This window comes from Petaurus breviceps, unplaced genomic scaffold (assembly GCF_028583685.1).
Source record: "Petaurus breviceps papuanus isolate PSGF00001 unplaced genomic scaffold, PetGlider_PUasm1.0 76, whole genome shotgun sequence".
Lineage (NCBI taxonomy): Eukaryota > Metazoa > Chordata > Mammalia > Diprotodontia > Petauridae > Petaurus > Petaurus breviceps.
Window position 1 is genome coordinate 53,021,990 of NW_027186473.1, and position 24,513 is coordinate 53,046,502.

Below are 24,513 nucleotides of genomic sequence, written 5' to 3' on the forward strand. Positions count from 1 at the left end.
AAAACTGAATGGGAACAGAGAGGAATCTACTTTTTTCTCAGTAGCAAATTACACCTACATAAAAATTGAACATATAATAGGCATAAAGGGCACAAAAAAACCCTTAAAATCATTTGGGAAAAGGTATAAATAGTAAATATATTCTTTATGGTTCTTAAATAAAAAAATTTACATTCAACAAATAGCAGTGGTAATATAGATTAAAATTAATAGGAAACTAAATAATATAATCTTAAAGAATAAGTGGATCAAAGAGCAAATCATAAAAACAATAAATAATTTCACTAAAGGGAAAGACAACAGTGAGACATCATCCTAAAATGTATGGGATGCAGCCAAAGTAGTACTTAGAGGAAAATTTATTTCTCTAAATTCTCACATCAACACAATGAAGAACAAATTAATAGATTGGGCATGCAATTAAAAGAACTAGAAAAAGAACAAATAAAAATCCCCAATTGAGCACCAAATTGGATTTCTTGAAAATCAAATATCAGATTAATAAGACCGAAAGTTAAAAAAAAAATGAGCTATTGAACTAATAAATAAATCTAGGGTCTGGTTTTATGAAAAAAAAAAAGTCCAATAATATAGATAGGCCATTGGTTAGTTTGATTAAAAGAAAGAAGAAAGGGTGGCTAGGTGGCGCAATGATTAGTGCGCTGGCCCTGGAGTCAGGGGGACCTGAGTTCAAATGCGGTCTCAGACACTTAACACACAAAAAAAAAAAACCCATGTGACCTTGGGCAAGTAATCCCAACTGCCCCCCAAAAAAAAAAAAAAAAAAAAAAAAAGAAAACAAAATATCCAGTATCTAAAATGAAAGGGTGAAATCACCGCCAATGAAGAAGAATTAAAGCTATCTTTAGGAAATATTTCCCCAATTTGCCAATAACAATTTGCCAATATGCCAATAACTCTAACAATTTGAGCAAAATTGATAAATATTTATGAAAATAGCTACATTAACAGATCAGGAAAAAAATGCCTAAATAACCCCATCTTAGAAAAATAAATAGAACAAGCCATTAGTGAACTCTGTAGGAAAAAAATCCCCAGGGCCAGATGGGTTCACAAGTGAATTCTACCAAACATGTAAAGAACAATAACTCCTATACTATACAAACTATTTGGGAAAATAGGCAAAGAAGGAGTTCTACCAACCTCCTTTTACAAAACAAATATGGTGCTGCTACCTAAACCCCAAAAGGGTTAAAACAGAGGAAAAAATTATAAACCCATTTCCTTAATGAATATTGATGAAAAAAAATTGAACAAAATACTAGCAATTTGATTACAGTGATATATGACAAGGATTTGTGATTCATACCAGGAATCACAGGTTGATTCAATTTAGAAAACATAATTAACCATATCAATACCAAAACCAACAGAAATCATATGATTATCTCAATAGATGCTGAAAAAGCTTTTAATACACTAGCGAATATAGGAATAAAAGGAGCATTCCTTAAAATGATAAACAGTATCTATCTAAAACCATCAAAAATAATTATATCTAATGGAAATAAGATAGAAGCTTTCCTAATACAATCAGAAATGAAACAAGGATGCTCATTATCACAACTATTATTTAATATAGTGCTAGAAATGCTAGCTATAGCAATCAGAGAAGAAAACTGAATGAAAGGAATTCGAATATGTATTGAGGAAACAAAAACTATCACTCTTCACAGATGATATGATGGTATATTTAGAGAATCCTAGAGCATCAACTAAAATGTTACTCAACAACTTTAGCAAAGTTGCAGGATATAAGAGCATTTCTTTATATGACCAATAAAGCCTAGCAACAATAGATGGAAAGAGATATTCCATTTAAAATAACTGCAAACAATATGAAATACTTAGGAGTCTACCTGCCAAGACAAACCCAGGAAATATATGAACACAATTACACAATACTTTTTACATAAATAAAAGTCAGATCTCAACAATTAGAAAACTATCCATCGCTCTTGGATAGGCTGAGACAATATAATAAAAAATGACAATTCTGCCTAAACTAATTTACTTATTCAATGTCATACCAATCAAACTACCAAAATTTATTTGATACAGTTAGAAAAATAACAATAAAATTCCTCTGGAAGAAGGAATTGTCAAGAATATCAAGGGAATTAATTTTAAAAATTAAATTTTATGTTTATTTTAGTTTACATCATTCATTTCCACAAGATTTTGAGTTACAACTTTTCTCCCTGTCTCTCCCCCAACCAACACCCCAAAACAGCAATCCCAATGTTAGCCCCTCCTCCAATCTACTCTCTCCTATATCCTCTCCCATCTACCCTCTGACTTTGCAGTAGGGTAAGATGGATCTGTATGCCCTAGTGTCTGTATATCTTATTTCCCAGTCCCAGTTGCAGGTAAAAAATAATAATTATATATATTAAACATTTGATTTTAAAACTTTGAATTCCATATTCTTTTCTTTCCTCCATTGCCACCTACCCTTACTGGTGAGAAGGGGAATTCATTTTTTTAAAAATACAGAGGAAGGTGCTCTACAAATACCAGATCTCAGACTATATTCTAAACTAATAATCACTAAAACTACCTTGTACTGGCTAAGAAACAGAGTGGTGGACCAGTAGAATAGATTAGGTACACAAGACACAGTAGGCAATGACCATGGTACTTTTGTGTTTGATAAACCCAAAGACCCCACATTTTGGGATAAGCCCTCAGTATTTCACAAAAACTGCTGGGAAAACTGGAAAACAATAGGACATAAACTAAGGATAGGCCAATCTCTCACAATGTGTACAAAGATAAGGTCAAAATGGCTGCATGATTAAGACATAAAAGGTAGCACCATAAGCAAATTAAAAGAGCAAGGATTAGTTTACCTGTAGAATCTATGGGGAGGGGAAGAATACATGACCAAACAAGATAGAGAGCATCACAAAATGTAATATAAATAATTTTGATTATATTAAATTTAAAAAGTTTTTATACAAATAAAAACAGTGCAACTGAGATAAGAAGGAAAGCCAAACTCAAGTGTCTCTGATAAAGGTCTCATTTTTCAAATATATAGAGAACTGAGTCAAACTGGGTAGATCCTGGAGAGAGGCATATAATAAGACTAATTAAGATCCTCCATAGGGGTGGCCAGGTAGCACAGTGAGTAAGAGCACTGGCCCGAGAGTCGGGATGACTTGGGATCAGATCTGGGCTCAGATACTTAGAACCACACCCAGAAATAACTGGCCATATAACCTTGAGCAAGTTACTTAACCCCAATTGCTTAAAAAAAAAAGATCCTCCATGAAGATACCATTTCATTGCAGGCAATGTTATGTTCTGTGTGGTCCCTTTGATATCCACTTCATTGTCCACAGTTCCAGACTATGGATAGGTAAAGGTACTTGTGACCAACAGAACCTAGGAAGTAGGTGATGGGAGCTTCATCCTAGAGCGGGCTGCTTTGGCCTGGGGCTAGGGAAGGCCCTGGGAAGGCAGGGGAGCAAGAGAAGGTGGTATAAAAACAAACAAGACGGTCTTGTTCAAGATACTTACAATTCTAATAGGGGAAGATGGTACATAAAGGTGAGTTTGGTCAAGGATCAAAGAGCTATGACCAAGGAGATCAGAAGAAATGTTGTTTAGAGGCAAAATACACCTGAGTAGCAAATCATTTCCAGAAATGATAAGATGGTTTTGATTACCGTTACCAGAGCTAGAGTTAGAAGGTGGGAAAGGAAAGGGGAAAAGGAGGCAGGCATGAACATAATGGAATGGAGTTGGGTAGAAAATGGAGTAGTGGGTCTGGATTTGAATAAGAGAAGATGAATTTTCACCAGTCCCAGGGGTAGGAGTTTGAGTTCTTATTAGAGGTGGAGGTGATAACTCTAAGAACATAGGATACATACAAACAAGATGCCATGATAATTTAAATGCCTTGACTTTTATAATTAGGCATTCATTTTGTTGGCTTTGGATTTTGTTCCTTGTTAATATGAAAATGGACCAGTCCAACTCCTGGTTTCCCACATAGTTTTCTAATCACCCTTCCAGGGAAGTATGGCATACACATGGGTTTTTTTTTTAAACTACTTCCTCTGGTCTAAACACTGTTTCTCATTTCTCCTAGCCCATGTTCTCTGTTAGGTGAGAGGCAATTAGTCTTTTAAAACAATTTGTGCTATTCCTCTGAGATAATCAATCAATCAATATTTATTAGGTTCCCACTATATGCCAGGAACTATACTGGGGTGTGGAGATACAAAATCAAATGTGAAATAGTTCTTGTACTCAAAAAAGTGAAAAATAATTATAGTTAGCATTCACATAGTGCTTTAATGTTTACAAAACTCTGCGAATATGTCACCTTATTTGATCCTGATAACTACACTGGGAGTTAGGTACTATTATTATAATCCCCAAAGGAGGAAACTGAAGTACAGAGAGGTTAAGTGAATTATCCAGGGTCACACAGCTAGTAAATGACTGAGGCAGGATTCTAATTCAGATATTCCTGACTGTAAGTTCAGTATTCTTATCCACCATGCCACTTAGCTGTGATGAAGGTCTTATAGAAATGAGTTAACCCAAGGGAAGACTCCATTGATGGTAATTCTAGGCACGTTGGAAGGCTGGCATGGGCTTTGTGACATCCTTCAAGTTGCATCCCATTGCATGCAACTCTGAAATCTGAGTTGAGGTTAAAGTGAAAGGAGAAAGTGCTTTAAAGACATGTGGGAACATTGCTTTAAATGTTATCACATAGCTGGGGGCCATTAGAAAGCTATGCCAGACAACAGAACAGCCTGGAGTGTAGCAGTCCAAAAATGGGACAGACTTTGAGGCAAAGAGATAGACTAGCAAACAGGGAGTGAGCAGTGACAGGCTCTATAAAAGGGTTGCAGTTAACAACCCAAAGCTGGCCTGAATGAGACAAGAGCATTGTGCCTTAATTGAAACCATCAGTCAAAATGAAATTCAAATATCACCTCCTGTATGAAGCCAACCCCTCCCTAATCCCTAACTGAGATTTCCCTCTTTGTCCTCTTAGCTTGCACCTATCCTATATGCTTAGAGGCAGAGAATGGACCTTAAGCATCATTCAGATCCAGTTTCACATTTTACAGTTGATGAAACAGTCTCAGAGAAGGAATGCTCCTTCTTCAAGGTCACACAGTGGTTCAAATCCAGGTCTGCTCATTCCCATTCCAACAATCTATTCACTATATTCAATGTCATCTCTTCTACTAGACTGAAAACTCCCTGAAGGCAGAGACTATTTCTTCTTTCTATCTCCACTGCACACAGGTGCATAACATATATTTGTTGAAAAAGTGACTGAGGGTACAGGGGCAAAAACCCAGAGTGGTTCTTTTTTAATTTTTTTTCAAAGCAATTGGGGTTAAGTAACTTGCTCAAGGTTACACAGCCAGGTGTTTCTGGGTGGGTGCTAAGTGTCTGAGCCCAGATTCGATCCCAGGTCATCCTGACTCTGGGGCTGGTGTTTTTACTCACTGTGCTACCTGGCCACCCCCAGAGTGGTTCTTAATCCATATGACCTTATGATTTGGAGGATAGGACTTGGGAATCAGGATAAAATAGGTTCAAATCCTGCCACAGATGCCATTTGGTGTGACACCAACCAGGTCACTTAATTTCTCCGAACCTCAGTTTCCTTTTTCCGGAAATGAAAGGATTGGACTTGACGACTTTTTCATCCCCAAATCCAAAATTCCCTTATTTACCTTCCCATTGCTGGTCCAATACCAGATCAGTCTCAGAGAAGCAAGTCCAACAATGCTTGAGACCAGTGACTCATTTTTCTCCATGCTGTACAAGCAGATTTTCAGTAACACTTCTATATGCTGGTGAAGAGCAGGATTCTGAGAAGAGGTTGCCCCTGCCAACCAGCAAAGTGGAGACAGGTCTGTCCTGCTGCTCTCCAGCCCTTCTCAGAGGGCAATGGGGACTAATGAGATGAGAGCTGCGGCTAGCTCACAGTGCTGAATCCCTGCAAAACCACTAGGAGAACGTCAAATGCTTGAATGTTTCATTACATTTTATATTTCATAAGATGCTGCAGGGTACAGAGGGAGAATCAAATGTAATGGCTCAAATATGGAGGTGCCAGAGTGATGAGACCTGAAATGGAAAATAATAAAGATCCTTGGTTACAGAGGATAAATGATATACCATAAAAACCTTGGGAGGGAAAAGGGCGGAGGTTTTACACAACAAAGCAAAACAAACAAACCAGCTTCCCTGAAAAACAGAAAATGTAATTAGGTGGACAAGGAAATGATCCAGCCCAGGCTCCTTTTTCCAATGGAGCCGCCATGGTGTGGAAGAAGGGGTGAGGTTGTTGGGCAGGCACACTAATGCACTGGCTCATGCCGCAAAGATGACCTAGGGATAACACTTGTGGCCAAGACAAAAGGAAGAGAATGACAAGGCAGCAGTACTGCTAAAGGTCTCACATTTTTAATGCCCCATAGAAATGAAATGCCCCATCTATTGAAAGGATCTGTCAACTCTTTCTTAGAATAATCCCAAGGGAGCCCAAATAGTCTTCCCAAATGGAACTCTGGACAGAAAACCACATGGTTTAACTTCTTAACTCCATCATTTGGGGGGAGGGTGCATAGAAGTGGGCCCAGGAAGGGAGATACAGAGCTATGATTTCATACTAGCATGTATTGCTACTTATTTTGGAATAGAATAATAGTAACTCACATTGGGATAGCACTTTAAGGTTTGCAAAGTACTTTAAATCCAATCCAACTCAATTCAACAAGCATTTATTGAGGACCTACAATATGCCAGGCACTGTGTTCAGTGCTGGGGATCCAGGGATTACAAAAGCAAAGATACAAAATCAAAACACTCCCTGCTTTACAAGAGCTTATTTTCTGTATTTACCTTATCACAACCTCATGAGGTAGGTTACAATCTCTCTGTCTCTGTCTCTCTGTCTCTCTAATAAAAAAATTAGGAAACTGAGGTTTGACAGGCTAAGTGACTTGCCCATGGTCCCATCACTAATGAATATCTGAGTTGGGTTCCAAACCGAGCTTTCTTGACTCCAGATCTAGCATGATGCCATACGGCCTCAGTTTAAACTTGTTAGATATTAGGGATAGCAGCTGGTTTTCTACTTGTCAAGCTTGGTTTCTTGGTTTGCTGTGGTCAAAAGAATTTGTAACCTACAGACTATAGATATACCTCTAGTGATGAGACTCTTCATTTAGCTAGATTGGTCCCTGGAAAGCAGACAAATCTATGTCCAGGAAAGGATTTGAGGGCCAGAGAGATGAAGTCCAGGTAACAAAGTTGTTAAAAAGAATTCTGGTAATTTGAATCCAGATACTAACACAGTGTTCTTTCCAGTAGCAGCATCAGCAGCTTCCAGAGTCATTTCTAAAGGAACTGATGAGGCACGATTTTACTCTGGAATCCAATTAAATGGGTTGATTTGAAAAGGTACATTGTTTGGGTCATGACTTTTATATAAGATTTTAAGAAAATAGAAATAATATGCAATGACCAACTTTATTTTAGCTTTCATACTTAGTCCTTGGTTTTGGTAGCCAACAATAATTCATAACCTAGGGGCTACCTTCTGGCGATGAGCCTCTCTGAATTGAGAAAGGGTTGATTCGAGGGTGACAGATGCTCAGCTCATTCCCAGGCCTTTCCAGCTTGGTAGGCCTGGCAGAGCCTGCTTCCCCTGCCTAACTTTCCAGAAGCTAGGGGAAATTCCACACTATCATGAGATGTATAAAGTAGTAATTTAATGAAAGGATTGTCTACTCAGGGCTAGTGGGGTTGTGACCCACATTGGTAAACGGAGGGACTTATTGATGAAATCATGGATCTTTCTTTTAAAATATTGGAATATAATTGGATATTGACCCCGGTAAACACAATATAAACATCTGTGCCAAGTAATCTGTACATCAGCTTTTGAGCCAAGAGGCTTGGCAAGTATTTATAGCAGTATGGCACTGAAACACAGAGCCCAGGGATAAGTATAGTTTATAGGCAACTCCATAACTCCTCACGTGACCTTGGGCAAGGTAAGGCACATCTAGACAATGCCATTTTATTTTTGGGTCATAAAATTGGGGGGAAAAGTTGCAATCTACTTGCTTCATAGCATTGTGTTGTGGAGAAGAAGTAGTTATTCAACGTGAAGTACTATAAGTAGTAGTAGACATATTGAGCTAAGTTGAAAACAATCTTTCTAGCTTTTGAACACTGGGCTTTCCATTGCCGCGCACACCAACTTTTAGATTGATAAAAGGGCCTCCATCAACAAATCTTGCTCTTGTTATAAACCTCATTTACCATTGTCTTTTCAAATGTGCCTCAAAGGCTCACCATGGAAGGCTGTTCAAGGGGCCTGTGAAGCTGTTTCACTTATCTCTATGGCTTACAAAGTAGATACATTCTGTTATGTGTTCCTTTAAGGTGAAAAGCCTATCATCTCACTTATAGAGCATGACTGGCAGAGGCAGAGGCAGAAATATTTTTTTCCTCTTCTCCATGGTCAGCAGCTTCACTGACTGACTTTGCATTTTTGGCATGATATCCTTTAGGAAAACAATAAACTTTCCATAACAAATAAATATAAAAAGCCCCCAAAATAATGTCTTATTGCTGATGGTATTAGTGATATTATGAAGCCCAATTCCTGTGTTTGGGAAAGGAAAAAAAAAACCTCACAATGGGTCCTATTGTGAAACTTAGATTCCCTTGAGAATACCACATGACTGGGGGCGATTAATTATACAGTTTTACTGTTATCTTTGGTTCAGAACAATAGTACTCCTAAGGTCCCATGGAACTGCTCTCCCATGTAAGGGTGTCAGGTTTTGATTAAGCATCATTCCATACAGTTCATTAACAATGTATCTTCAAATGAGTTTTTGATTGAACATTTTCATTGGTCATTGAGTGTAATTGATGAAGTCTGTTGGAATTTTCACATAAAAAATTTTCTGGGAATGTAACAATATTTTTCATTAAGTACTATTTCAGATTTTTTCCCCTGAAAGAATTCAACTTTTTTTCTTCTTTCTTTTTTTTAAAAGAGCTTTTCAAAAATTAGATATTGATCCATGGCCAAGGCAGTTACTCTCTCTCTCTCTCTCTCTCTCTTCTATATTTCAATTAGGAAAGTGGTAGAACTTGGTCATATTCATTATGAGTAAGGGAGATTTGGGAAATTAAATAAGTGTGTTCAGTGAGGTCAATTCTACCCAGTGCCTGAGCTACTCTCCAGTACTTTGTCAGGAGATTGGGGAGATTCACTCAATCTTTTAAGTCTTAGGTTGGAGTCCTTTCAGCCCATTATCAGACTAGGCTTTGGTCTTTTCAAAAATTAAACTGAATATTGAGAAGCCATGAGGAATTGTGGTTAGAGATGGCCTTGGTGTCAGGAAGACCTAGGTTCAAAAGCTGGCCCTGATCCCTACTAACTGTGTAACCCTGGACAAGTCACTTGACTTCTCAAAGACCTAATCAACACTTTAAATTACAAATAAGTTGCCTACCTATAGATCAATGATTTGTTGTTTTTTTTTTTTTGTATTGTGGACCAGTCTAGCAGTCTGGCAAAGTCTATGAACTCCTTTTCAGGGTAATATTTTTAAATGCATAAGATAAAAATACATAAGGACACAAACAAAATCAATTATACTGAAATAAAGATGTATTTTTCCCTATCCAAGTTAATGGACTTCCCAAAATCTATCCATAGACCCCTTGGGAATCCATGGACCCCTGAATAATATAGAGAGTGTTTCCATATCAGGAATTCTCTACCCTGGTGAAATCAGAGGTCCAGACCAAGAAACAAACAGCAATAAAAAAAACCTCTTAATATAGCTAACTCCATATTAAAAAGTTTAAAAAAGTCACTGTTGGCAGGGAAGGCTTTGAAGAATTTCCTCACTGAAAGAAAAACAAAGAATAGTTGAAATATTTCAGATTTTTAAAGAAACTTAATTTTTTTTTAATTGGCCAATTCTTCTTCTGAAACTTCATCCAATTCAATGAAATAATTCCTTTGCCATTAGCCCAGTCAGCAATCCCCTAATGACCTGAAGGAGTTAATCTGCTTCTCTGAAAACCTTAATTTACTACCAGGAAATGACCAAGGCACTGGGGACAATAGGCCCCATTGACTAATTCTGGCAAATTTATAAAATTCTTACCAATGTGTAACCCTGCTATCTACTGTATTTACTTGTGTATTTTCTGGTGCCTCCTTCCCTTGCCTCCCTTCACATTCTTCTTCTTTCGCTTTTTCCTGATTATTTTGAGAAGAAAATAAACAGGAAAAAAATAGGTTTTCCCTTCAGAATTTTCTCTTGATTCTTGACTGCTTTCACCACAAGCTTGCTTCCTTGATGGGGACCTATTTCTCCCATCTGGTGGAAGACTTAGGGTTAATTATAAGAAGTAATTACCATTGAGGGCTGGGGAGATATGGGAAGGCCAGCTAACTCTCAGTCCTCTATCTCTGATCAGCTAAATTACATTCTTTTTACTTCACCTGACTGGCTATTACAGACATTTTAGCTGTGTCCATTCCCAAATTCATTTTCAATGCTAAGGATAACTTTCTGAGAAAGAACTGTCCACCCAGTTAGTCCACTAGAATTTTTGTAAACTTTTTATTCATTTTAAAATCATTTAAATAGAAGCTACATCATTTCAAATAGCATTTATTAAGTGCCTACTGTGTGCAAGGTGCTAGGATGAGCAATGGGGTCACAAAGAAAGATATAAATCAGTTCCTGCTTTCACGGAGCTCATAGAAACGAGGGAAACAATTCACAAATGATTATATATAAACATGATATATATATATATATATGTGTGTGTGTGTGTATATATATATATATATATATACATACAGGGTATAAATTTGTCAGGATCTTGGAGGGAAGGCCCTAAGATTAAGAAGCATACTTTTCTTGGAACACAGGAATTCAAATCCATGAAATTTAAAAGGAAATGCTTAATCCATCTTTCAATCCCTTGGAATTTATTTTATCAGCATCGTCCATAGACTGGAAGTTGCTTAAGGGCAAGGACTCTTTCATTTCTGGTTTTGTAGCCCTCTTACTCAGCAGGTGAGTAATACATGCTTGTTGAATTGAATTGAATCTCCTTCTCTCTCCCTTTAGGTCTTTCAAAATTAAAATACACATAACATAGCAACACTCCTCCTTTTCCCCTTTTCCTCCCATACAAACACCCTTGAGAATGTCTGAAATCTAAAACTGACCCTTCCTCCCTCCTTCAATATTAGAACAATTGACTTTGCCATTGTTTTCTACAGAACTTCAAGTGATTTACAGGGAGGTATCAAAAATACCACATGACCAACAACATTCCAGGGGACACCTGAACCAGATGAAAATGTTATTGAGAAATATTTAACAACATAAATTATAACACTTGCTGTGTGACCCTGGGTGAGTCACTTAACCCTGTTTGTCTCAGTTTCCTCTAAACATATGATTTAATTGTCCCTATTTATCTTTGAGTATGGTACCACTGATATACATGGCTCTTTAAAGAATGGGGTTGATATGTTAAAAGTTGCCAAAGATGGTGGCAGATCATGCCATGCCATTCCATTTCTCTAGCTACCCTGTGTACCAGTCCTTTAATCATATTAAAGTAATATAAATGAATTTTTTTTATGTCACAATCATTTTCTGGTAAACAGCCTCCTCATCCCTTATTGAGTTTTTTTTTCTATAACAAATAAAACAGATAAGCAAAAGTGACCAACAAAATGATTAGCCACATTCAATATTCTTAGTCTCCCACGTATTTGAGAGGTGGAATTGACCTTAGCAGCCCAGACCATCCAGTCCAGTCCTATACAAGAAAGAATCCCCACTCTAACAAATCCAACAAGAAGTCTAGCCTTTGCTGGAAGATCTCCAAGCACAGAGAGCCCACCACCTTTCTAGGTTATGTTCTAGGGAAGTATGTTCATCTTCTATCCTCTTGCATTATTAGCCATTGCAATTTTTCTGATTATTCTAATTGGGAGGCAGTGGATAGAAAGTTCGATTTAGATTCATAAGGCCCAGCATGGAATATTGGCTCTGCCACTTAATATGTATGGAAAGAGAGCTATCTCTAGAGTCAGAGCATCTGGATTCAGATCTTGACTCTGACATATTTCTATCTGAGTGACCTTGAACAAGTTACTTAGCTTCTTTGTCTAGAAAGTTATGGTGTCAGGCTAGATGACCTCTGAGTTCCCTTCCAGATCATTGAGTTTGGTTTCTCTGACCATTTTAGAATGAAAATATCAAACTGAGAGGAGGAGATGGGAAAAGGATGTGAGTAAATACAGGAGTTTTTTTTTTCTTCAGTAACACAAACATGAAGAGAAATAATCCCATGCAGCCTCAAGTTCATAAGTCAAATTATAACTTTATTTCAAGCCTGGGAAAAATGTTCTTTCGCATCCTTTTTGAAAGGTGAACTGAGAAAAGGGTCTTTGGGAAGTGTTTGGCTTGCTAACCAAAAGGAGTAGCAATGTTCCCACTCCAGTGTGAAATGAGAAGCTGGTCTTCCTACAATCACTTTGCCCTCTCCTAGTCTGTGGGGATAGGCCTGATGAAATAGCATGAATGTGTTCTTTTACAGGTTCAATCCGTCAAGGGTCTGTTAGCTAGGTTCAAAGAAAAGCTTGTCACCTGGGCACAGACAAAATTCTGTGACTTCATTTCATGAAAGGAGACCAGAAAGAGAGTGAGGGTGCTGGTCACTGGTTGCTATTATTGGAAACCATCCAACCAAGAAACCATTTATAGTACATGTCCCAGCCAGTGTGGATTTATAGAATGATCTTGGGCTAAGTGTTTCAGCATAAACTAGGATAGTTTCCACTAACTACTAGTCAGAGGGCTCAGGGGGCCTCACCTACTCATTTGTATTTTAGCAAGATTTAAGGGGAAGAGTACTGAACTGGTAATTAGGAGAATCAGGCTCTTTCTTCTCCCATTTCTATCATAAACTGGCTGTGTAAACTTGGACAAGTAACTTCTTTTTTTCTGAGATTCAGGAAAATGGGGAGAAGGGGCAAAACTAGATCTTCTTAAAGTTCTCTTCTAGTTTTAACATTTGAGATAATTTCTGGTACTTTCTTTACTTTTATCTTATCTGTATTAAGTACTTCTTGGGCTCCAGGTATGTTCTAGATGGTGCATTGAGGCCAGAATTCAGAAAGATTTGAACTTACATCTGACCTCAAATGCTTACTGAGTCTCTTACCCTGTGTGCCTTAATTTCCTCATCTGTAAAATGGGAGCACTGTAGTACCTGCTTCCCTGGATCTTATGAGGATCATTTTAGTTATTTTATAAAATGCTTAGCACAGTACCTACTGGTGTCTATTAAATGCAAGGGTCATGAATTGAAAGTTTCGAAGGAACATAGAGGTAATCTATATCTAGATTACCTCTATGTTCCTTCGAAACTTTCAATTGTAAGTCAAGTTACAAATGAGGAAACTCTGGTCTATAGAGTTTGTGTCTTGCCCAAGGTCAGATAGGAGCCTATAAGTGACAGAGATGGGATCATATCCTCACTCAGATCAACTCCAATCATAAATGAATGAATGAATGAATGCATGCATGAATAAAGACACATATGTATATACATGAATACACAATGCAGTGCACATATATGCACAAACATGTATATATGTATATACACATGTGTATACACACATGTGCAATGTAGTGTGTGCATGCGCACATGTACACATGTGCATGCACATATATAATATAACTGTGTGTACACATGTACATGTGTAAATGCATGTGTGTATATGCACACAATAGACATACGCATACATACACACATATACATATAATGTGCACACATACATCCACACACATGTACATGTATGTACACAATATGCACGTGCACATATACATATATTGCATTGCTTACATATATCCACATATACATATAAATGCACACGTGCATGCATACATATAGTGTATATGTATGTATACATATGTGCATATACACACATACATATACATCCATGTATAATGTATATGTGTATATATTCGTGCACACATACATGTATATATTATACACATATCTATATGCAGTCATATATCTGTATATCTTGGTCTTACATAGTTTTTTCACAAAGTTTTTGCATGTTGTTTCCCCTATTAGATTATGAACTCCTTTTTTTTTTTTGGAAGGGGGAATGTAGGGCAATTGGGGTTAAGTGACTTGCCCAAGGTCACATGACTAGTTTTGTGTTAAGTATCTGAGGTTGGATTTGAACTCAGGTACTTCTGACTCCAGGGTTGGTGCTCTATTCACTGTGCCACCTAGCCACCCCTAGACTATGAGCTCCTTAAGGACAGGGACTACTCCCCCTCCCTTTTTTGTATCTCCAGCCCTTAGCACAGTGCCTGGTGCATAGTAGGTGCTTAATAAATGCCTGTTAAATGACTGATTGACCTCAGGGGCTCTGACTCCAAATCCAGGGCTCTTTCAGGGAACATCAACATGAGATATCTTCCTCTGTCTCCTACTTGACTCTTATAGTCATCTCATCCTTCATCATAATACTAGTTATTATCAGAATATAGCTGTCTATGGAGGTAAAAGGCAGGCTGTTGTAATGAATGGAGTTCAGGAAAATGTGAATTCAAATCCCTTCTGACAAATAATAACTTTATGACACAGAACAAGTCATATAACCACTCAGTGCCTAGGCAAATCTCTAGGAATTGTAAATAAGTCACTGACTATTTGCAACATGCTCTGTTGGGGTGAGTTATCACATTGGGAGTTTTACAGGATTATATAATCACAGATCTTTTCTCTATTGTCATCTTCAGAGTCTGTACCAGTGATGGGAACTCTAACCCTTCCATTTGTGGTAGTAACATTTACAAAAAAAAAAAAAAGACAAATATCCTTATCTCTCCCCATTCTCCACCTTGCAATATTTCTTTTGAGTGAGTAATTTTTTTCCTGAGAAAAGATTCCACTGTCTATTTAAAATGCCTGCTTAATCGAACACAACTGCCTCCTCTTCCAATTTCTTTTTCTCTGCATGTCTTTTTTTTTTTTAAGCAATCAGGGTTAAGAAACTTGCTCAAGGTTACACGGCCAGTTATTTCTGGGTGTGGTGCTGAGTATCTGAGCCCAGATTTGATCCAGGTCATCCCGACACTGGAGACGGTGCTCTTACTTGCTGAGCCACCTGGCCACCCCTAAGTGATTGGGGTTAAGTAACTTGCTCAAGGTTACACGGCCAGGTGTTTCTGGGTGGTTGCTAAGTGTCTGAGCCCGGGATTGGATCTCCAGGTCATTCCAACACTGGAGCCCGTGCTCTTACTCGCTGTGCTACATGGCCATCCCTCTGCATGTCTTACTGTTTAGTTTTCCAAACACAAGGAAGTTAGCATCACCATGGGAAAACAAAACAAAACAAAACAAAACATCCTTTCAATTTAACAAACTTACAATAACACAAGTGAATGAGGCCAGCCCCCTGGGGTAGAGGTAAGAATGGGGGTGGGGGCTGAGTGATGACAATGACAGGCACCCTTCCTTCAGAACTTTGGATCAGCTTGCAAACAGAGTTCTTCTGTCTGTGAACCTTATCGCCTCAATGGGGATGATGTCAAAGCAGCAAGGCAGAAGTGAAATGGTTCTCCCCGGATTGATTCATTCCCGAGTAGCCCCATGAAAGGAACTTTGGCAACAATTGGGACATCTTCCCTCCTCTGCTCCCAAAACAACTACTGAGACCTGAGGGCACTGCAGAAATGCAGTTGTGATGTGTGATAGCTCTTAAGAAGACTTCAGGCTAAGCAGACTGGAAAGTACTCCTGTTGTCAATGCATCTTGACTGGTGACATTTTATGGGCATCCACATAGTATCAAGCCAAGGGAAGAATGGTCCTTGTTTCTTTCTTTAAAAATGACAGGAATAGTGGGTGCTTGTTTCTTCTGAAAAACAGGAAATATCTAAGCCAGCAGTATTCATACTGGTGTCATTACTTGTATGGCTCTAGTTATCGATTGAGCCCTGCCAAGTCCTCCAAGTGAGGCATCTGTCTGGCAAAGAAGAAAAAGCTGGTGCTGGGGATTAACTTTGAGAGGTTATCTCAGGACCAAGCCACACACTATCCAGGTTCTCTGTCTCTGTCTTTGTCTTGCTGACTCTGTCTCTCTTTCTCTCCACCCTATCCTCTCCCCTTTCTCTTTTATCCTATTCTTCCTCTCCTCCTCCCCTCTCCTCCTCATCCATCCCCTCCTTTTCTCTTCTCCTCCCTTTTCCTCCTCCTTCATCCCCTCCTTTTCTCTCTGCTCTTCTCCTCCTTTTGCCTCCTTTTTCCTCTCTCTTCTCTCCTCACCTCCTTTTCCCTTTCTTTCTGCCTCCTTCTCACCCTCCATTTCCCTTATCCCTTCCTCTCTCATCTCCTCTCATCTCCTTTTGTCTCCCCTCCTCTCTTCATCTCACTTTCTCTCCTTCTATAGACATGCTGTGATCATATTATAGATACTTGACTGCAAAAAAAATGGGACCTGTGGTTAGTCTGAAGACAGGAATGTGAAATGGTCACAAGAACCAGAATAAGTATTTTATCATGTGGAAATATTACTTAAGAAGTACAGCATCAGCTCTGTCATTTTAGGGGGGTGGGGTTGAAAGGACTTCCAGTGACTGTTGGTTAGGAAGTCCTTGGGGGTTCCAGTTCCTAAAGCCCCCCCCCAAAGTAGTGGTTCCTAAGAATCCTCTCTGAGGGCAAAAGTTGTTGCTCTTTTTTTTTACTTTGTAACCTTGGTACCTAGATCCATGCTGGGCATGCATAAGAGACTTAATAAATGTTTGTTGTACAGAATTGAATTGGCAAAAATAGACCTGACCTGGTCTTTGGGTGCCCAGACACCCCAGAACTCAGGAAAATGTACCCTACTTACTGTGTGCTTTTACCACGATTCAGCTTTCATTTTCAATCTCTTGTAGATCAGAGCCAACTCTCTGGGTTACCTCTCTCTGTGGTCATGAGGCCAGAGAAAGAATTCGATAGATCTCCAAAAGCAAATTGCAAAAAACCAGGGATAGGAAGTGGGCTGAAAATGTTAGCTCTAAACTGGTCTCTACCCAAAGATATTTTATATCAGGGTCTTTCCATTGATCAATGTCAGGAGAACACTTGATGGACTGGTTTGCCTCACATCTGACAATACTACAAAATAGGTCCAGTAGTCCCCAGGTTCTCTTCTTCTCTCTTTCCCCTCCAGGGGTGTGCTGGTAAATGTTTATTTAACAACCTGCTTTCAGAAAAAAATAAATTTAAAATGTATTATTAACATTTTCTCCATTGATTTAAGTCTAGAAAATCAAAACATCCAATTAAGCCTCAGTTTCTAATGTTAACTGATTTTTGTGGTATAAATACTCACACTGAAAATTTAACAATATGCTCTAGGGAATATGGATAAGTTGACTTCCAGATACCCCTCCTCCCTTCAGCCTAACTGTTATTTATTTCCCTGTCTCTCTTAGTGGAAACTTGGTTGAATAGTGTTCAGAATTTGCACCTAGAGTCGGGAAGGCCTGAGTTCAAATCCAATCTCAGATACTTATTAGCTGTGTGACTGACTTTCCCTGTGAAAATCTGAAGTCCCTGAATGAAAAAAAAGTCCCTAGCTTGACCAGTAAAAGTTCCCAGAAAGAAAGGTAAGAGGAAAATTCATCATGTTCAGTGATAGGGCTACACCTTTGATGTCTATACCTCTGTAATCCCTTTCCCTGAGGTTTCTGGCAAATGTCTGAGAAAGTACATTGTCAGTGCCGCTACCTGCGTGCCTGAAGCATGACTGTCTCTTCCTTGTTCTTCCTCCCTGGAGGTGCCCACTCTGTGCAGCATCTCTGGTGAAGGGAGAGGAAGCAGTAAGGGCCAGAAAGAACAATGACCATTCCACCTCCAGAGGGGCAGAGATATATTTGGGGCATGAGAGAGCAATGATTTGCGGAGGTCCTGTCTGCCAACCAAGGTCAAGCTTTCCCTCAAGCTGAGCAAACCTGGAAACAAGGGAACAATGGAGGAGAGCTGCCAATGACCACTCCCAGAGCAATTGCAGGACTGTGGTAAGAACTGCCCTTAACTAGCTCCTGGCCAGTGGTAATAAGGAATTGTATACTTCTCCATGAATAATAACAATAGTTAATAACATGGGCCAAGCACTCTGCTAAGTGTTTTACAATTATTATCTCATTTGATACTCACAACAATCCTAGGAGGCTGGTGCTATTATTTTACAGATGAGGAAGCTGAGGCAAATAGGGATTCAGCACCTTGCCCAAGGTCACACAGCAAGCTAGTAAGTATCTGAGGCTGGATTTAAACTCAGCTCTTCCCAACTCCAGACCTGGTATGCTATCCACTGTGTGAAAGGCATGGTGATGAACAAAACAATACTGCTTTGCAAATTATCTCACTTCTTAAGAATCTTTACTTTCAGCAAGAACTGAGAACCCACATGTGCTATTCCCCTCGGAATTCTTGCCACCTGCCCTGATGATGCCCCTCCTCACCACCTAGAACAGCAGGTCCTCCAGGAAGACCTCTAGAGACCATTCCTTGCTTAAGTGGAGGAGTTAATTTGTTTCTCTTTGGAACTCTGCCCTGGATCTGGGTTATCCTCACTGAATGTATTGAAACTCACCTACCCCTCTATTGCTACCTGGTCCCAAACCATGCATGACAAAAGAGACACAGCCAGTGCTTCCTATCTCTTGATCTTAGCTGTGTGCATTTGTGGGAATGGGCAAAGCTTATGTACCCTTCTCAGAACATTTAAAATGCATTAAATAAAATATGTAAGATTAAGAAGAAAACCAATTAGATTAGATTATAGTTATTAGACTATCTTTATAATAAGAAAAAAAATTTGTTATTGTTCATAAGCCACAGGTTAAGAACTCCTGCTCTAGGAACAATAATCTAACAATGCTGTCACTGTTCCTGAAACAGTAGAGAATGAAAACTGAGTCCACTGTGGTTCCCTGGTCATCACTCCTCTGTGTGTGTTAATGCCCCCTGTTAAATTATAAGTTCCTTGACAGCAGGACTGTCTCGATTTTGAGCTTGTATTCCCATCACCTCACAAAATACCAGACACATAGTAGGTACTTAGTAAATTATTTCTACGTTCATTCATTCAACTGTGCTTCAGAGCCCATAAGAGGTGTTATGTTCTCCTTTCTCTTTATTCACAGACCTGCAATGGAAGAAAGTCAAAATATACCTATAATGGAAAAAAATTAAGTGAAACAAAAAACTTTCAACTAATTACAGCTATCTCTTCTGGGATTTAGGCTCTTTTGAAGGAATGGGAAAGATAAGGCCTTGTTGCCTACATGACCTGGTTGACATTTTCTCTCCTGCTCCTTAGGGTTGTCCTTCAGCTAATGGACAAAACTACACCTGAGCCATGTATGGTCCAGTTTGGACAACTTATGCTTATTCAAGTCATAAACATTAGCATCCTACTATCAAAATTCTGGTCCTGGCCTCCCCAAACAGGATCATCTGGGTCTCTAAAAAACTACTTAAATTATGGGAAGTTCAGTCATGGCCACCACCAATGGTGGGCCTTCAGAATAATAGTGTGAGGATTAGAGGCATGGATCATTAGAGAATTAGAATTCCCCACATGATGTAGCCATGAATAGGACACTAAGCATGCAGTCAGGAGGGCCTGGGCTCAAATCCCACCTCAAACACATAGCTATGTGACTCTGGGGAAATCACCAAACATATCTATGCCTAAGTTTCCTTATCTGTAAGATGAAAAGTTTGGACTCCAGAGCTTTCAAAGTCCTTTCAAGTTTTAATTCTATAATCCTATGAATCTATTGATACATTGCCCTCTGAAATTGGGTTATCAGGGTAAGGGGTAAAATGAAGAGTATAGATCCATTTTCCACCTCTAAATTTAGGCAAAATCAGTGATCTTGCAGATTACTCCCATCCAGGTGGCCAAGGAGTATCCAAAAAAGATGACAGTATATAGTACTTCTTTTCACCTTCCTTTACTGGACAGAATGCAAGAAATGCTCCATGCTCCAGATTCTTCTTTACCCCCTCCCCTACATGGCTGTCAGACTCTACCCTGTACCCGGGAACCATCTGTCTCTGTAGCTCGCCCACACAAGGATGGATTTGTCGTGGATGCGACAGCCAGGATTGTAGCAACAGGCATTGATGCCAGACAACACAGGTGGTTAAGGCTGTGGAAAGTCATGGAGGCCAATTGAGGAAGTGGCAACTCTCTGCTATGTAGGTAAAGAATATTTGGGATATGTTCATTCCAGTCCTTACTCAAATGAAGGAACTCTGACCTTATCGATCAATCCCCACTTCAAGTCCACAGAGCTATCTTTAGAAGAAATACTGGGCTTGTGTTGAGATACTTGCCAATGTTTAGTCAACTCTTGGTAGAGTGAAGAATAGAGGTTTTGTCTGGGAATGCACCCTGTTCATTTCTAACTCCTCAATTCCCTGGTAACTAGGGAAGACAATCTACCAAAACAGGCAACTGAGTGAATTGGAAAATCTTCCAAGTACTAAGAAAACATCTCCTAGAAACTAAGGTACTATCATTAAAACTATATCAGTGCAGTTACAGGAAAAAATACTGTAGGCATTTTCTTTTATTTTCAAAGAAATAAAAGGCATAGAGGCATGTCTTGGAATGAAGGGAAGTTAGTGATTCTCCAAAAGATCTATGAACTCCTCAATGTAGCTATTTCCTTTAACAATATAGACTGCAACACATCCATGCCTGTCCTCCAGTAACTCATATCTATTTCCTTATATAAGTTCTGGGCACTTTCTCATTTTCTCTTGACATCACAAAAATTCCACTAGATCATGAGGATGGTTTGGTGGACATACCTCACTCTCGTTATCAGTTTATAAACAAATTTATTCCCTGTGGCAAAAAGAAGTGACTAGGTCTATAGTGTGGACTGGGAAGATGCTCAGTTCTGAAGGGTGATCCCACAGACCTCATTGGCACCTCAATGAGTGCCTTTAGAATTTGTATGGACTCAATAGTTTCATGACCTTAAAATTTCCTCATACCAAGTGTGTTTTGGACAATCCATAGGACTGCAGCCAAACAACAGAAGGATCCTGGAGCTGCTCACTAAGGAATATTGTTGTGAGTCACAAATAATTGCCTAAGAATAATGTGCCACAGAGAAAAATGTCTAGGGCCATTTTGGTCTGCAATTATGGGAACATGACTCTTTGAAGTCACAAATAACTAAGTAAGGGCAACATCTCATCCATGGGACAGGGAAATTTTCAACCTTGTAGAAACAGAAACCACATTGAATAAGTGAAATGGTCTTTCCCAGATTCTATTGAGCAAAGAAAAATGGATGTGACAGCAAGTTATTTATTCAAATTTAAATTTATTTATTTATTCCTAAGTTAAATATTGTTCTGCCCTTAAAACCCTAAACAAGTTGAACTGGCTGCTCATTATGTTTTTCAATCTTCATTCCTTCCCTCTTCTGTCATTGAGTATGTTTTTGAAAAACCGAAGAATCCCAGGGAAGACAAAATTAGGATTATTTGAAGGGCAATGCAAATAGTCAGGCAGTTAAGCTGACTTACCACAAGAAAGCTCACTCCTTGAATTCCCTGACAATTTTCTTTGTCGACCCAAGTAAAAATGTAATGTAAAAACAAAAATGAAAAAATACTCTAAACTTTCACATTTAGCATTTTAAAAGAATCAACGTCCATTTTGATGTGTTTCTATGTGCCTGTCTTAATCCACCAGGACTGAGAGTTCTGCAGAAATTGCTGAACTCACAGCTTTTGCTTATTTATTACTCTTCTATCTACACATACAATTTATTGGCCATTGTTTGCCTGGGAGTCCCTGATGTTATTCAGTATCTGTTACAAAAGGAGGTATCTCTGTTCTTCTGGGTAGCTGGCCATGACACTAGTGAACACAGATGGTAAAGAAATATAATGATGGACATATTTTGCTGTGGAAAATTGTATCGAAATGATCTTTCAGTTCAAACAGCATTCTGCAGGTATCTGTGGGCATTTTAAGACTGTATGATCCAGTGACAATGAGATACAGAAAATCTCCACCTGATTTGTGTGTATGGAGGGGAGTGGGGAGGTAGAGAGAGTGTTACAAGCTCCTGTTGAAGAAGAAACTATACTTTATTTGGGCTTGAATTCTCAAAGTTGTTAGCTGTCTGCACAGGTGGCTTTCATCAGTGCTTACTTGCTTTACTATTTCATGCAACTTAAGTTAGATGGCTGAATGTGCTTGATCAAGAACTATTTCATTGACACCCAATTTTTATTTACCAGCTACTTTTTAAACAGCATTTTATTTTTTCCAATTTCATGTAAATATAATTTTAACATTAATATAAAATAATTTTGAGTTCCAAATTTTCTCCTTCCCACCTTCCTAAGACAGTAAGAATTTTAAATAGGTTATATATGTGCAATCATGTAAGACATATTTCCATATTAATCATTTCATATCAATTTAAATTCATACTATGTTTCATTCAGAGTGAAAATAAGGTCTTCATTTGGAAACAACAACAAGAACAGTTTTCTGGAATATTTTTTAGTGCCTAAGTGGGCACTAAGTGAGTGAAGTGACTGGGATTTGGCACTAATTTATTGGCATTGGAAGGGGCTTGCTTTCTCCCTAGGGTGGTTCTTGGTTGCCACCATGGAGTGTCCCACCCACAATGGATTGCATTCTACAAGGAGGATCTCACCCTTTTCCCAGCTCACAATATACCTCCTTGTTCCTGTTGCTTCCCTTTCCCCTTAGCTTCTTCCTAGGAGCTGTTCAGCACACATGCATTCAACTATGATGGACCACCATTGTCTGTGCTCCTTCCTTAGCTGGAATTTCCCTTGAGTGCTACACCCCATATATATGTGTGTATGAAAAAGGTATAGTCTCTGGTGTATACATGTATTACCAAATGTCATTGCTAGCTCTAGTAAATATGCTGTGTCTTCTCTGTTCCTACAACAACTTTGGAAAGACAGGGGAGGCCGCAAACATATGTGGGCAACACTGTCACACTGTCTCCCCTCCTCTATTTCTCTCGCTCACAAATTCCTACACCCTCACAATGTTATCCCTTGTCACTCCTTTAGTAATTTTGAAAGGCACACAAGGCAGAAGGGGGAGGGGAGTCTCACCTAATAAAATAACCATAAAACACGTTGTAACTCCGAATAGTCCTATATATCCTTAATAACCTCATCTGTTTCTAATATCACATGTTGTTATGTAGCCCATACTTGGCACCAGATTTTTGTGATATAGGGCCTGAAATTAACCTGAAGCCTGTGGATACTCAAGCAATCTTTGTTGGCATTTGACATGATGAGACAGCAGAGCAAGTCAGGTATGGCCATTATTCTAGCCCTGCAAACTAGGTGTGGCCAGCTGAGGTGCTTTCTGAATCTGAGTAATTTACAAAGAGATGAGAAGAAGCACTGTACTATAGTAACAGATGTATTCTAGCAAATAATTCTGAATTCTTTGCAATGTGGATTCAAATTGGAGCTTTTCCACTATCAATTTTCTATCATTCATGAGTCCATAAGAATAGTAATGATGATTTTAATAGCTCATATTTTTTATTTTCTGTCTGTCAGCAACTGAGACTTTCTTAGAACTAGAGATGATCTTCCTATGAGACTTTTAAATAGTGTTCTATACACAAGTGCCTAATAAATATCTGTGGTACTCTATAATGCTTTGCACACAGTAGGCAATAAATAAATGTTTTCTGGTGCTGTTCTCAATAATTACTTGTTGATTGATTGAATGAAAATATATTAAAGGAAAGAACATCTGCACTAGAATGGCCTTGGAAACTAGCCCTTTCATTTTATAGATAAAAAGAGAGGAAACATGAGAAACTTGGATATGGAAGCAGTGGACCTGTGTGACCTTGTGAAAATCACTTAGTCTTTCTGGGCCTCAGTTTTCTCATCTGAAAAGTGTGGGGTTTATGCTAGATCATCTCTTTTTCAGCTTTAAATCTATAATCCTAATCTGGGGCCTGAAAGACCCATATGACTTGTTCAATATCACATAGTTAAACTAGTAAATGTGTAAGTCAAGATTCAAACTTAGATCTTTTAACTGCATTAGCAGTGTTGTTTCTACCAGGTCACCTCTTTTCCTTCCTCTACAAGGCATTGAGGAGATTTAAGGGTAAGGAAAGCATGGCCCCAGACTACAGATAGCTTATCATCGAACATACAACAGACATGACAAAACATGCTGCATTGTGTACTGATGTCTTGAGAAACAAGGTATTACATAAGAACAATCTGTCATTATCTTCACTCATTATCATCTGTGAGCTTATCAAGCATTATTACTGGTTTTCATCAGTGATGTGGAATT